Here is a 12,438-nt window from a genome sequence, read left to right on the forward strand (position 1 = left end):
TATATTTCCGGTAGTACTTTATCATTGTGTAGCAACTACATAGTTAAACACGTTAGCTTCAGTGACCATAGTCTCGTAATGTTCCAAATATGAAATAAAAGAAAAACAAGTGCATTTAATTGGGATCTATGGAAATTAAATGAAAACCTTTTGAAAGACGAAACGTTTGTTAAACTGGTTGGTCAAAAGTGTAAAGAGGCTATGCTTATTGATACAAAAGTTTTAGCGCGGTTTGGGAGAATTTTAAAAGTCAAGTTAAAATGTGTGCAATTGAGAGGTCAAGCGTCATACGATACAAAGAAAGACAAAAAGAAAACGACCTACAAGTCACACTTGATTATCTTTTAAATGCAGATAGCACGATAGCCGGATTGTTTAGAAAGAAATTAAAGAAGTGAAAAGACAGATGGAATGCATTGCGCAGGAAAGATATAAAGGAGCCGTGGTAAGGGCACGTGCGGAAAGGTTCTTGGTGGGCGAAGCACCCACCAAACGCGCGCTCACTGAAGAAAAGAGGTATGCCACAAGAAACGTGATTAAAGAAATAAGATATCAGGACATGGTTTCGTCAGACCAGAAGGTTATCGAAATGGCTTTTCTTGAACGGTACCGAAGATTGTTGGGCAACGAAGTTGAAATGCAAGATCCGTTTGTAAAAGAGTTTCTGGCGCTTATGCCCAAACTAGACGAGGACGTTAAAAACGATCTTGAAAGACCCATCGCAATAGAGGAAGTTCAGCAAGCGATTGATGACCTTAGTAAAGGCAAGACACCTGGACCAGATGGCATCGGGGCAGCCTTTTATAAGTTTTTCAAGGCAGAAATGTCAGAAATGCTTCATCGTACTATAACAGAGGCCTATGATGTTAAACAATTGCCCATATCTTTCAAGAAAAGCCATATTATACTTATACCGAAAACTGAAGACCCTGAGAGATTGCAGTCGGTGGAAAATTACAGGCCCATAACTCTGACAAATGTCGACTATAAAGTGTACATGAAGGTCATTGCAACAAGACTTCAAACAGTAATTACCGGTATTGTTGGTGCACACCAAACGTGCGGAATAAGAGGAAGAAGTATCTTTAACAATATTCATACTGCAAGAACAGTTTTAGAGTGCTGTGAAATGTCAGGTGGCCGTATAGCCATGATTCAATTAGATTTGGAAAAGGCATTTGACAGGGTGTGTCATAGCATACTTTTTGCACTGCTGGATTATGTCAATGTAGGCGCGGTAATAAGTGACGGTGTGAAAATGGCATATGATAATTGTCAGACTAAACTTGTAATCAACAAAAAACTCAGCGAAGACATAACCGTACGTTCTAGTGTCCGTCAAGGATGCCCCGCCTCAGCCTTATTGTTTGCTATTTATTTAGAGCCATTTTGTTTAAGAGTGCTGAACAATAAAAAAATAACCGGATATCAGTTTTTATCGCATGAAATAAAGGTTTTGGCATATGCAGATGACATCGCGATTTTTTGTGAAAATAAAGAGAGCATAAAAGAGGCGGTCAGTGACGCAAGAGCCTTCTGTAGACTCACTGGAAGCGCCATTAGCTGGCAAAAGTGTCTAGGATTTTGGCACGGGACTTGGGAATCCAGACCAGACCAAATTGAAGGGATCAACTTTAGCACTTCTCCGTCCAAGTACCTGGGCATCCCATTAGAGTGCTATAACGAAAATGCCGAACAGTGGACTGACCAAATGGAACACATTAAGACACAAACAACAAAATGGGGTGGATGCGACCTGTCGATATTTGCACGCGCAACGGTTTGCAATGTGTTTCTAGTGGCCAAAATTCTTTATATGCTACAAGTGCTATGCATGTCGAGAATGTGCGTGCAAAAGATTCACCGAGTCTTTGCTATCTTTATCTGGAGATCCACTTGGGAGCGGATCGGCAGGATAAATCTGTTTCACTCTGTTAAGAAGGGCGGACTTGGCCTTTCGCATTTGTTCCTTAAGCAGATTGTTTCACGATATTTTTTCTTGCGCGATCAAAGGGATGGTTTTATACGTACGGTCATGCAAGTGCGCCTGCGGGATGCGCTGCCGGAGTACATTGCATCGTCCTTTCACGCACCGCATGTAGCACCGAAAGGATTCTTGAAAGAAGTTGTTCATGCTGTTCGCTTTCTCAAAGTGCATTTTTCGCTCGATTATTTGTCATTAGTAACCAAAAAACAACTGTATAAGGATTTAGTTGACGTGTTATGCCCTGTACCTTTGTATCGGGCAAAGTATGCATTAGGACCCGAACGGGATGTACTGAAACGTGTAAAGAAAATGCCTATCAGAGCATCAACTAAAACATTTTTCTTTCTGCTGCACAGTGGCACGCTGCCTGTTAAACCATGGTTAAAAGAAAAAGGTATTTATCTACCTTTGGGTGTAAATTGTATGATATGCAATAAGCCAGAAACAATTGAACACATTTTCTTAGATTGCTCGGATTCAATTTTCTTGTGGGACGTCTTACAGAGGACCTTTAAAAAGGATTTCCCGCTCACGCCATTCGGAATTCGGTTCTTGCCTTTTGAACAAACAGGAGGCGTGCCATGTGATATGATGATGCTGGTTACCATGCATAGTGTCTGGAAAACAAGAATGGATATCAGACACGAACATGTTGATCCCAAGCCAGCGAAGATATATTTTGCTGAAACTATTACATATGTTAGAGATGTGTTCAAGGCTCTTAACGAGCCACCTGAATGGTTGCATATGATTGAAAAATTATTGGAGACTAAACCTTACTAACCAAGCTACACGGGACATGCTGTCAGTCCCGTTTTTAGTACGTGTAGAGATTTGTCTAGTTATGTTGAATTCAGAGATATGAATTCTTGTGTGACGTGTACTTGACAAAATCCGGAAATAAAGAAAAAAAAAAAAAAAAAGCCCGGCTAGCTCAGTCGGTAGAGCATGGGACTCTTAATCTCAGGGTCGTGGGTTCGAGCCCCACGTTGGGCGCTGCATTTCTTTTTTTGTCCTCGATCGCTGTATCCACACCCGCGCTCACTGTTATTCTCTCCCCTCTCTCTCTCGCTATCTTCAGGCGAATACTTCTGATCTTGCACACAGCAGTCATGCTTCACACGGAATGCTCCTGTCCGCCCGGCTAGCTCAGTCGGTAGAGCATAAGACTCTTAATCTCAGGGTCGTGGGTTCGAGCCCCACGTTGGCGCTGCATTTTTTTTTCTCTTTTTGTATTCGATCGCTGTATCCACACCTGCGCTCACTGTCATTCTCTCCCCTCTCTCTCGCTATCTTCAGGCGAATACTTCTGATCTTGCACACAGCAGTCATGCTTCACACGGAATGCTCCTGTCCGCCCGGCTAGCTCAGTCGGTAGAGCATGAGACTCTTAATCTCAGGGTCGTGGGTTCGAGCCCCACGTTGGGCGCTGCATTTCTTTTTTTGTCCTCGATCGCTGTATCCACACCCGCGCTCACTGTTATTCTCTCCCCTCTCTCTCTCGCTATCTTCAGGCGAATACTTCGGATCTTGCACACAGCAGTCATGCTTCACACGGAATGCTCCTGTCCGCCCGACTAGCTCAGTCGGTAGAGCATGAGACTCTTAATCTCAGGGTCGTGGGTTCGAGCCCCACGTTGGGCGCTGCATTTCTTTTTTTTTTTTTTGTCCTCGATCGCTGTATCCACACCGGCGCTCACTGTCATTCTCTCCCCTCTCTCTCGCTATCTTCAGGCGAATACTTCTGATCTTGCACACAGCAGTCATGCTTCACACGGAATGCTCCTGTCCGCCCGGCTAGCTCAGTCGGTAGAGCATGAGACTCTTAATCTCAGGGTCGTGGGTTCGAGCCCCACGTTGGGCGCTGCATTTCTTTTTTCTTTTTTTGTCCTCGATCGCTGTATCCACACCGGCGCTCACTGTCATTCTCTCCCCTCTCTCTCGCTATCTTCAGGCGAATACTTCTGATCTTGCACACAGCAGTCATGCTTCACACGGAATGCTGCTGTCCGCCCGGCTAGCTCAGTCGGGATTCCACTTCCGGCCGCGAAAGCGTACGGACGTGTTTTTCATGTGCTCCAACGGGGCGGTGCTAGCGGCCCAGCTTCGCCGCGGAAACAGGGACGACATGGAAGACAACCAGGACTACCAAGTGTTGCTGCCTCATCTGCCAAAAGGTCGGATTGTTTTGAAAACGCTTTTTTTTGCACGGTGACCCACGAGCAAGGCCGTACAGGGTTGAAGACTACCGGGATGCCCTTGGTCGTTTGGAATTGCTGCCTGAGGTTGATGCCTTAGGAGCATTTCAAATGAATCATGTGTGGGCTGTTACGTTCAAGAGTCATGAAAGTATGAAGAAGTTGTTGACGACTGGGAATATTACTGTGAAAGGCAGAAAGTGTCTGGTAGTAGACCCGAATAACCAAGATGTCCGAGTGAAAATCCACTGGGTCCTTCCTAATGTAACGAACGACGACATTCGTATGGCTTTCGAGCCATACGGCGAGGTGATGGAAGCGACAAAGGAGCGCTGGCGTGTCCTCGGAATTTCGGAAAAGGCTACGACAACGCGCGTGCTGAACCTCAGGCTAAAGGCCGGAGTCACAATTGAAGACATCCCTTATCAAGTGCGTGTCGCCGGTGAGCCTGCCCTCGTAGTTATTCCAGGCAAGGCGCCACTCTGCTTGCGCTGCCAAGGAAAAGGGCACATCCGCCGCGACTGCCGAATCCCCCGATGTTCACGATGCCGCCGGTTCGGCCATGACGAAACCCAGTGCGTACCCACGTACGCGAACATAACGGGCCCCAGAAAGGACGCTGACGTATCAGACAACATCATGGACGAGGCTGAAGCTGAAGAAGTAGCAGCGACGGTGACGGTGAAACAAAAAGTGGTGGAAACGCCCCCGGTAGTGATACATCAACGTGCGTCAACAACTAGTGAAAGGAAAGAGCTGGAAGAAAATGCGACAGGACCAAATAGTGAAGACGTGCACAACGAAAGGGCCGAAAAGTGTTTACCGCAGAGGAAACCGTCAAGTGAACCTCAGGATACACCGCCAAATGAAACGTCGACAGTGCAGTGTGAAACGATGGATGGCGTTGTAGAGGCGTCGACAAAGCGTATGCACAGCGACAGTGTTGGTGAACCAGACCATCTCGATGATGCAGATGACGGGGGGCCGCCAATGAAAACGGCTTTGACGCGACGAACGTCGTTGAAGCCGAAACCCAACATTCTTTCTGGTAGACGCCCGCTGGAGAAACCGCCGGAATAAAGGCGGGGTCTCGCTACCCCTTGCTAAGTAAGCAACATGGGACCGCCAAAGCGACAACGCAAGGACGATGCTGTCCCGTCCAGTCACCGAACTTCGGTTGACGAGGCAGGCAACAGACAGCGAGTTCATCCCGACCAACCACGGCCGCAACTCAGTGAAGGCTCTAATGCACCCTTGCTCCCTGAGGTAAACACTGCGCGATCCATCAGCTCTTCGCAACTTAAAGACGAAAGGCTCGGTCTTGCCTTGCGTGTTGCCACAGTAAATGTACGAGGATTGGCGACCAAGAAACGACAAAATCAACTTAACCGCCTTTTTCTGGAAAATAACTTATACATAGTAGCCGTGCAAGAAACAAAGATTGAAAGTGAGGAGCAGACGGATCGCATGGTGGAAACTTTTCGAAGGCATTTTAATGTTTGTGTTAGCCACGCAGTAGGCACATCCGGCGGTTGTGCAATTTACATAAGGAATGACGTAGGCATCGAAGGCGAAAAAGTTGTTGCGTCGGAGGCGGGACGATTGCTTGTTCTTGACTTTTCGTATTGTGCAAGGGAATGGCGTGCTATCTGTATATACGCACCAAACACCGATTATGAGCGCGTTGTGTTGTTTGAAGAGTTAGAAAAATTTTTGAAATGCGAAAAATGTTTAATTATGTTTGGCGACTTTAATTGTGTGTGTTTCGCTGAAGATCGAGCCACAAACACCCCTGTACGAGATAAAAGTTCACGGTTGCTTGTTTCACTGCTTCAGGAATATTATTTAGAGGATCTTGGATATTTATTGTTAAGAGGAAGCCGCCCTACCTACACCCATTATCAGCGCGGAAGCTGTGCTAGGCTGGATAGGATATATGTTACAGTCGACCTTGCCAGAGATTGTGACCACTACGAAGTGAAACATGTGTCATTTAGCGACCATAGCCTTGTAATGGCTACACTAGGAACCAACTTGAGAAAAAGCCGTTTTAATTGGGCTTTATGGAAACTCAATGTGAAAATTTATGGAGTGTGTAACAAGAAGAATTGAACAAATGGCATCCACGGTATCACATGGTTGGGCAGCTGAGTGGGAAAACTTTAAGAGCGCAGTCAAGATGATTGCGATTGAAAGGGGAAGCATTAATAGCCAAATGCAAAAGCGTAATGAAAAAGAACTCCACTGCCAACTCGATTTTCTTATGTGCATGGAAAGCAGCAATCCCGGCATGTACATAAAAGCAATTCGTGAAGTAAAAAACAAACTAGAAGTAATTGCAACGGAAAAGTACAGGGCCGCAGTGATAAGGGCGCGAGCTGAGAAGATGTGGCTTGGTGAAACGCCCAACAAGCGAGCGATGTCCGATGAAAGAAAATATGCGGCTCAAAATGAAATACGACAGATACTCTATTGCAACGAAGTGACATCAGACAGGAGTAAAATTGAGCAAGCATTTGTTGAGCATTACAGCGAATTATTTGCGAATAACAAGGGCGGGAAAACTGGGCTAAGAACCGAGGTTATTAACTTAATACCCAGGCTTGATGAACAAGTTAAGACGCGATTAGAACAGCCAATAAGTATAGATGAAGTGAGAAGTGCCATTAAAGAATTGGCTCCAGGAAAAACACCCGGACCAGATGGAATAGGCGCAGCTTTTTACAAATGTTCATCGAGGAAATCAGCCCCATTTTGCATAAGGTAATTCAAAACGCTTATGAGGAAAAATTGTTACCGCCTTCCTTTCGCGCTGCTCATATGGTTTTAATACCTAAAACGGATGATCCTGCGAAACTTTTATCAGTAGGGGCCTATCGCCCAATAACTCTTACAAATGTTGACTATAAAATCTACACAAAAATTTTGGCTAAACGTCTGCAAAGCGTTATCATGCTTCTCGTTGGACCGCACCAGACATGTGGAATAAAAGGGCGTTCGATATGTACATATGTGCATGCAGCCCGCAGTGTTCTCGAATGCTCTGATGCTATATCAGGACGAGTTGCAATGTTACAACTCGATCTTGCTAAGGCTTTTGACCGTGTCACACACGATGTTCTTTTTTCTGTGTTTCAGCATGCCAATGTTGGCAAAGTGTTAGCAGAAGGTTTAAAGATGGCTTATAAGGATTGTACTGTGCGCATTATAGTTAACAAGAACCTCACCCAGAACATTGACGTCCGGTCATCTATAAAACAAGGATGTGCGTTGTCATCACTGCTCTTCGCTCTTTACCTTGAACCTTTCTGCCTTAGTCTTATTAATAACGAAAAGGTACATGGTTTCAGGCTTCAGACGCATCACGTGAAAATCCTTGCCTACGCTGATGACGTAGGTGTTTTTTGCACTGACCGCAAAAGCATAGAAGAAGCCATTAGCGTCACCAAACATTTTTGTAAACAGACAGGCTGCGCGATAAACTGGGAGAAAAGTATCGCTTTCTGGCACGGAACATGGGACGTTAAACCAGAAAAATTTGCGAGCCTTACGTGGGCAAGAAGTCCGTCTACGTATTTAGGCGTTCCTCTTGAGTATTATAACCAAACAGCAGATTACTGGGATGACCTGACGCCAAGGGTGAAGGAGAAAGTTGGAGGATGGCAAGGCCGTGAATTATCGATGTTTGCTCGGGCCAGTGCGTGCAATGTGTTTTTGATTGCCAAAGTGTGGTATGTGCTGCAATTTTTATCAATGTCACGCGTCCATGTGCAAAAACTGCACCGAATATTTGCGGTGTTCATTTGGGGCTCCAGTTGGGAGAGAGTTAGCCGAACTAATCTATTTCGCTCAGTGAAAGACGGAGGCCTGGGCCTTTCACATCTGTTCATCCGGCAGATTGTGTCGCGTTTTATGTTCATGCGGGACCAGAGAGACCCGTTTTTGAGAGAAATGATGCAAATGCGCTTGAAAAATGTATTGCCTGAATTTGTTGTGTCTAGTGCGACTACATTTGATTGTGGCGTAAAAGGTTACTTCAGAGAAGTAGTGACGACATTTAGGATACTTAAAACACGCTTCTCTTTCGAGTACCTAAGCCTTGTACCGAGAAAGAAGCTGTATAAAGATTTAATTGATGTGATGATACCAGTCCCATTATACAGATCCCTAAACAATGGAGGCCCAGGGCAGGATGTTTTAAAGAGAGTTAGAAGAATGACTGTTAGCGGAGCTGTTAAAACATTCTTTTTCAAATTACACACAAACACACTCCCGGTAAAAACATGGCTAGATGAGAAAGGAATATTTGTACCTTGGACGACCAACTGCCTCTTGTGTAAGAAACCCGAAACCATCGAGCACACGTTTATTGATTGTTGGGATCCAGTATTTTTTGGGGATGTGTTGCAACGAACCCCGAAGAAAGAGTTACCAATAACACCATATGGAATTCGATACCTTTCAGTACAGAATGAAAATAACGTTCCTTATGACATGATTAGGATACTGGGCCTTCATAGCCTTTCGGTCACAAGAATGGCAGTTAGGCACGCAGACCCCAAAATAAAGTCAACCAGGGGAAAACTTTATAGAGAACGTAACCTACATGCGCGAGGTATGCAGCTCTTTAGCCGAGCCTCCAGATTGGCTTTCGGTACTTGATGACTTGGCAAAAATGAAGAAATTTTAGTCTACCACACTGGTCAAGCAGACCAAAGTGGTTTTTATCTATGTACTTGCTTTCTGTTTGAATAAAAGTTCTGAAAAAAAAAAAAACCCCGACTAGCTCAGTCGGGTATTCCACTTAATCTCAGGGTCGTGGGTTCGAGCCCCACGTTGGGCGCTGCATTTCTGTTTTTTGTCCTCGATCGCTGTATCCACACCCGCGCTCACTGTTATTCTCTCCCCTCTCTCTCTCTCTCGCTATCTTCAGGCGAATACTTCTGATCTTGCACACAGCAGTCATGCTTCACACGGAATGCCCCTGTCCGCCCGGCTAGCTCAGTCGGTAGAGCATGAGACTCTTAATCTCAGGGTCGTGGGTTCGAGCCCCACGTTGGGCGCTGCACTTCTTTTTTTATTTTTTTGTCCTCGATCGCTGTATCCACACCCGCGCTCACTGTCATTCTCTCCCCTCTCTCTCGCTATCTTCAGGCGAATACTTCTGATCTTGCACACAGCAGTCATGCTTCACACGGAATGCTCCTGTCCGCCCGGCTAGCTCAGTATTCCACTTCCGGCCGCGAAAGCCTACGGACGTGTCCATCATGAGCTCCGTTGGAGCGGATGTAGCGGCCCAGTTAAGCCGCGGTACCAGGAATGAAGTGTCGCAGGATTATGCAGTCATTTTGCCCCCTCTGCCAAGTGGGTATGTTGTCCAAAATACAGTTTTTCTACATGCTGATATAAAAGGAAGACCGTACCGTGCAGAAGATTTCCGTGAACCACTGTTTCAACGTGTCCCGCCCACCGAAGTTCTTGCGCTTGGCGCCTATCAAATGAACCATGTGTGGGCGGTTACCTGCAAGACCGCTGAAGGCGCGAAGAAGTTTTTGGGTGATCCGGAATTGACGGTGAAGGGCCGGCGATGCATCGTAATTGATCCAAGCCACCGCGACGTCCGTCTGAAGCTTCACTGGTTGCTCTACCACGTACGCGAAGAAGATGTGCGAAACGCGCTGAGCCCCTACGGAACGGTCATGGAAATAGGACTGGATAAATGGCGAATTGACGGCTACAGCCAGCAGAGCACCATGACACGTACAGTTGTGGTGCGACTGAAGGCCGACGTAACGTTGGACGATTTACCACATCAGCTTCGTGTTGGAGGCGAGCTCGCCTTTGTCGTGGTGCCCGGAAGAGCACCAAGGTGTTTGCGCTGCCAGCAAATTGGCCACATCAGAAAGGATTGCCGCGTCCCGCGATGCAACGTCTGCAAACGCTTTGGCCATACCGTAGAAAACTGCTCGAGGACGTATGCTGCAGCTGCCATGACCACGGTGAGCACGAAGAAATCCGAGCTCACCATGGACGAAGCCGAAGCAGAAGAATGTGTGAGTTCAGCAGCAATTTCAGGGGCACAAGAGACAAGCACCCAAGAAAATGAGCCACCGAAAACTGAGGAAAGTTTGAAAATCACTGCACATGTGCAAATTCCAATTCAAGCGAAGACGAAGAGTACGGACTCCAATGTCACCGAGGATGCCACCAATAAAACAAGTGCAAACACTGAGGCAGCGGAAGTTCACCAAAAGCCTCCCGAAGAGGATTTCATGGATTGCCGTGAAGCAGAAGAAAATAGTGCGGTGGTAAAGAGACCACGAGACGACGGCGGTGAAGAGTCAAAGGACGCCAGCAGCAGTGAACCTCCGGCGAAAGCGGCAACTAGTCGCCGGCCGCGGCCCACTGCAAAGCCAAACGTCAAGGAGGGGGAGAAGAGGGCGGCTCAGCCGCCCACTTGACAACACAGCTAACGCACTACGTGTGTACCCGAAAATCGGGGCACACCTTGTTTTTGGTGAGCGCATCCTTTTTTTTTTTTTAACAAAAAAAAAAAATGGCTATTAGACTTGAGAGAGCAGTTCGTTTCGCCACTCTAAATGTGCGCGGGTTAGCTGCTAGAAGACGTCAGTACCAATTAAGCAGACTGTTTGCAGAACACGATTTAGATGTGATTGCCGTGCAAGAAACGAAAGCAGAGAGGCAGGAAGAAACTGATCGAATGGTTCTGCCTTTTCGCACCACGTATAATATTTGTGTATCACATTCCAATGGCTTGTCGGGAGGGTGTGCCATTTTCGTAAAAAAATCTATTGGTGCTGTGGAGACAAATATAAGAAGCAGTGATAGCGGACGATTCGTAGTATGTGATTTCTCGCTACTGAATTTTGAATGGCGCGTGATTTGCTTGTATGCCCCGAACCGCGAGAACGAAAGGAAAGCTTTCTTTGAAGAAATTAGTGGTTTTCTTGATTGTAGTAGACATGTGATATTTATGGGTGACTTTAACTGTGTGTGCGCAATGGAGGACCGCTCCAAGCGTGTAAATATCCGCGATCAAAGCGTGTTGATTTTGAGTGAACTGACTGCAGAGAATGGACTAGAAGATGTGGCCCTCTGCATGTCTAATGGCAGGGCCCAGTTCACACATTTTCAGGGTCAAAGTCACGCGCGTTTAGATAGAGCCTACATTCCACTTGACCTTGTGATGTGCTGTGATGAATACTTGGTTACACCAGTGTCGTTTAGCGACCACTGTTTGGTGAGATTCACGCTTGGAAAGAAGGAAAAAACGACAAAGTTCAACTGGAACCTTTGGAAGTTAAATCATAGTATTCTGAAAGATGAAACGTTTACTAAGAAAGTAACAGAAGCGTTAACGATGATGTATGAAGATGAAAAAGATGACTGGGAAGAACGGTGGGAAACTTTCAAACAAAATGTTAAACTAAGTGCTATAGAACGAACGACGAAGCTTAATTTTGAGAAGAAACAAGGCGAGAAGAATTTGCAGTTGCAACTGCAAGCACTTTTAAAGGAAGAGAATGCGAAACCGGGCACGTTCACCGAGGAAATCAAAAATACAAAAAACAAGCTCGAATTTTTATATAAAGAGAAATACAGAGGTGCTATTATTAGGTCAAGAACAGAAAAGCTTTGGATGGGCGAGACACCTACAAAACGGCCACTAGGTGATGAAAAGCAATATGCAGAAAGAAAAGAAGTTAAGGAAATAGTGTACAATGGCACATTGACGAAAGAAAAAAGTCAGATAAGGGAAGCATTTGTTGAACACTATCGCGAATTGCTTGGAAAGCGTTTGCCGATGGCGAGTGGATTTAGTGACGAATTCCTTTCTTTCGTGCCCAAGTTTGACGATGAAACGAAAAAAAGTTTGGAGGCTCCTATCAGCGTACAGGAGATTAAAATAGCTATTGATGACTTAAGCACTGGAAAGACGCCTGGTCCAGATAGAATAGGAGCAGAATTCTATAAAATGTTTAAAGAAGAGATCGCACGCGCGCTGTTCGAAGTTATCGAAGATGGCTATAAGAAGAAAAGACTACCACGCTCGTTCACTGAGGCGCACACTGTTTTAATCCCCAAAACAGATGATAGCACCAGTCTGTGACGTCGTATCGGCCCATTAACCTATTGAACATGGATTACAAAATTTTCATGAAGGTGTTGGCCAGGAGACTGCAGAATGTCATTCAAGACATTGTAGGACCGCACCATACATGTGGCATAAGA

The 12,438-nt window shown here is 45.8% G+C and overlaps 6 non-coding genes across 6 annotated transcripts; all 6 read left to right on the forward strand.

Annotated features, from left to right (window-relative positions):
• Nucleotides 1-2,910: 2,910 nt before the first annotated feature.
• Nucleotides 2,911-2,983, forward strand: Trnak-cuu (transfer RNA lysine (anticodon CUU)). The gene has a single exon. It is a non-coding gene; the product is annotated as a tRNA-Lys (tRNA).
• Nucleotides 2,984-3,125: 142 nt separating this feature from the next.
• Trnak-cuu (transfer RNA lysine (anticodon CUU)) lies at nt 3,126-3,199 on the forward strand. Its single transcript has one exon. It is a non-coding gene; the product is annotated as a tRNA-Lys (tRNA).
• Nucleotides 3,200-3,343: 144 nt separating this feature from the next.
• Trnak-cuu (transfer RNA lysine (anticodon CUU)) lies at nt 3,344-3,416 on the forward strand. The gene has a single exon. It is a non-coding gene; the product is annotated as a tRNA-Lys (tRNA).
• Nucleotides 3,417-3,558: 142 nt separating this feature from the next.
• Trnak-cuu (transfer RNA lysine (anticodon CUU)) lies at nt 3,559-3,631 on the forward strand. The gene has a single exon. It is a non-coding gene; the product is annotated as a tRNA-Lys (tRNA).
• A 147-nt stretch (nt 3,632-3,778) lies between these two features.
• Trnak-cuu (transfer RNA lysine (anticodon CUU)) lies at nt 3,779-3,851 on the forward strand. The gene has a single exon. It is a non-coding gene; the product is annotated as a tRNA-Lys (tRNA).
• A 5,324-nt stretch (nt 3,852-9,175) lies between these two features.
• Trnak-cuu (transfer RNA lysine (anticodon CUU)) lies at nt 9,176-9,248 on the forward strand. The gene has a single exon. It is a non-coding gene; the product is annotated as a tRNA-Lys (tRNA).
• Nucleotides 9,249-12,438: the final 3,190 nt, after the last annotated feature.

Source organism: Dermacentor silvarum, chromosome 4 (assembly GCF_013339745.2).
Source record: "Dermacentor silvarum isolate Dsil-2018 chromosome 4, BIME_Dsil_1.4, whole genome shotgun sequence".
Taxonomy (NCBI): Eukaryota; Metazoa; Arthropoda; class Arachnida; order Ixodida; family Ixodidae; genus Dermacentor; species Dermacentor silvarum.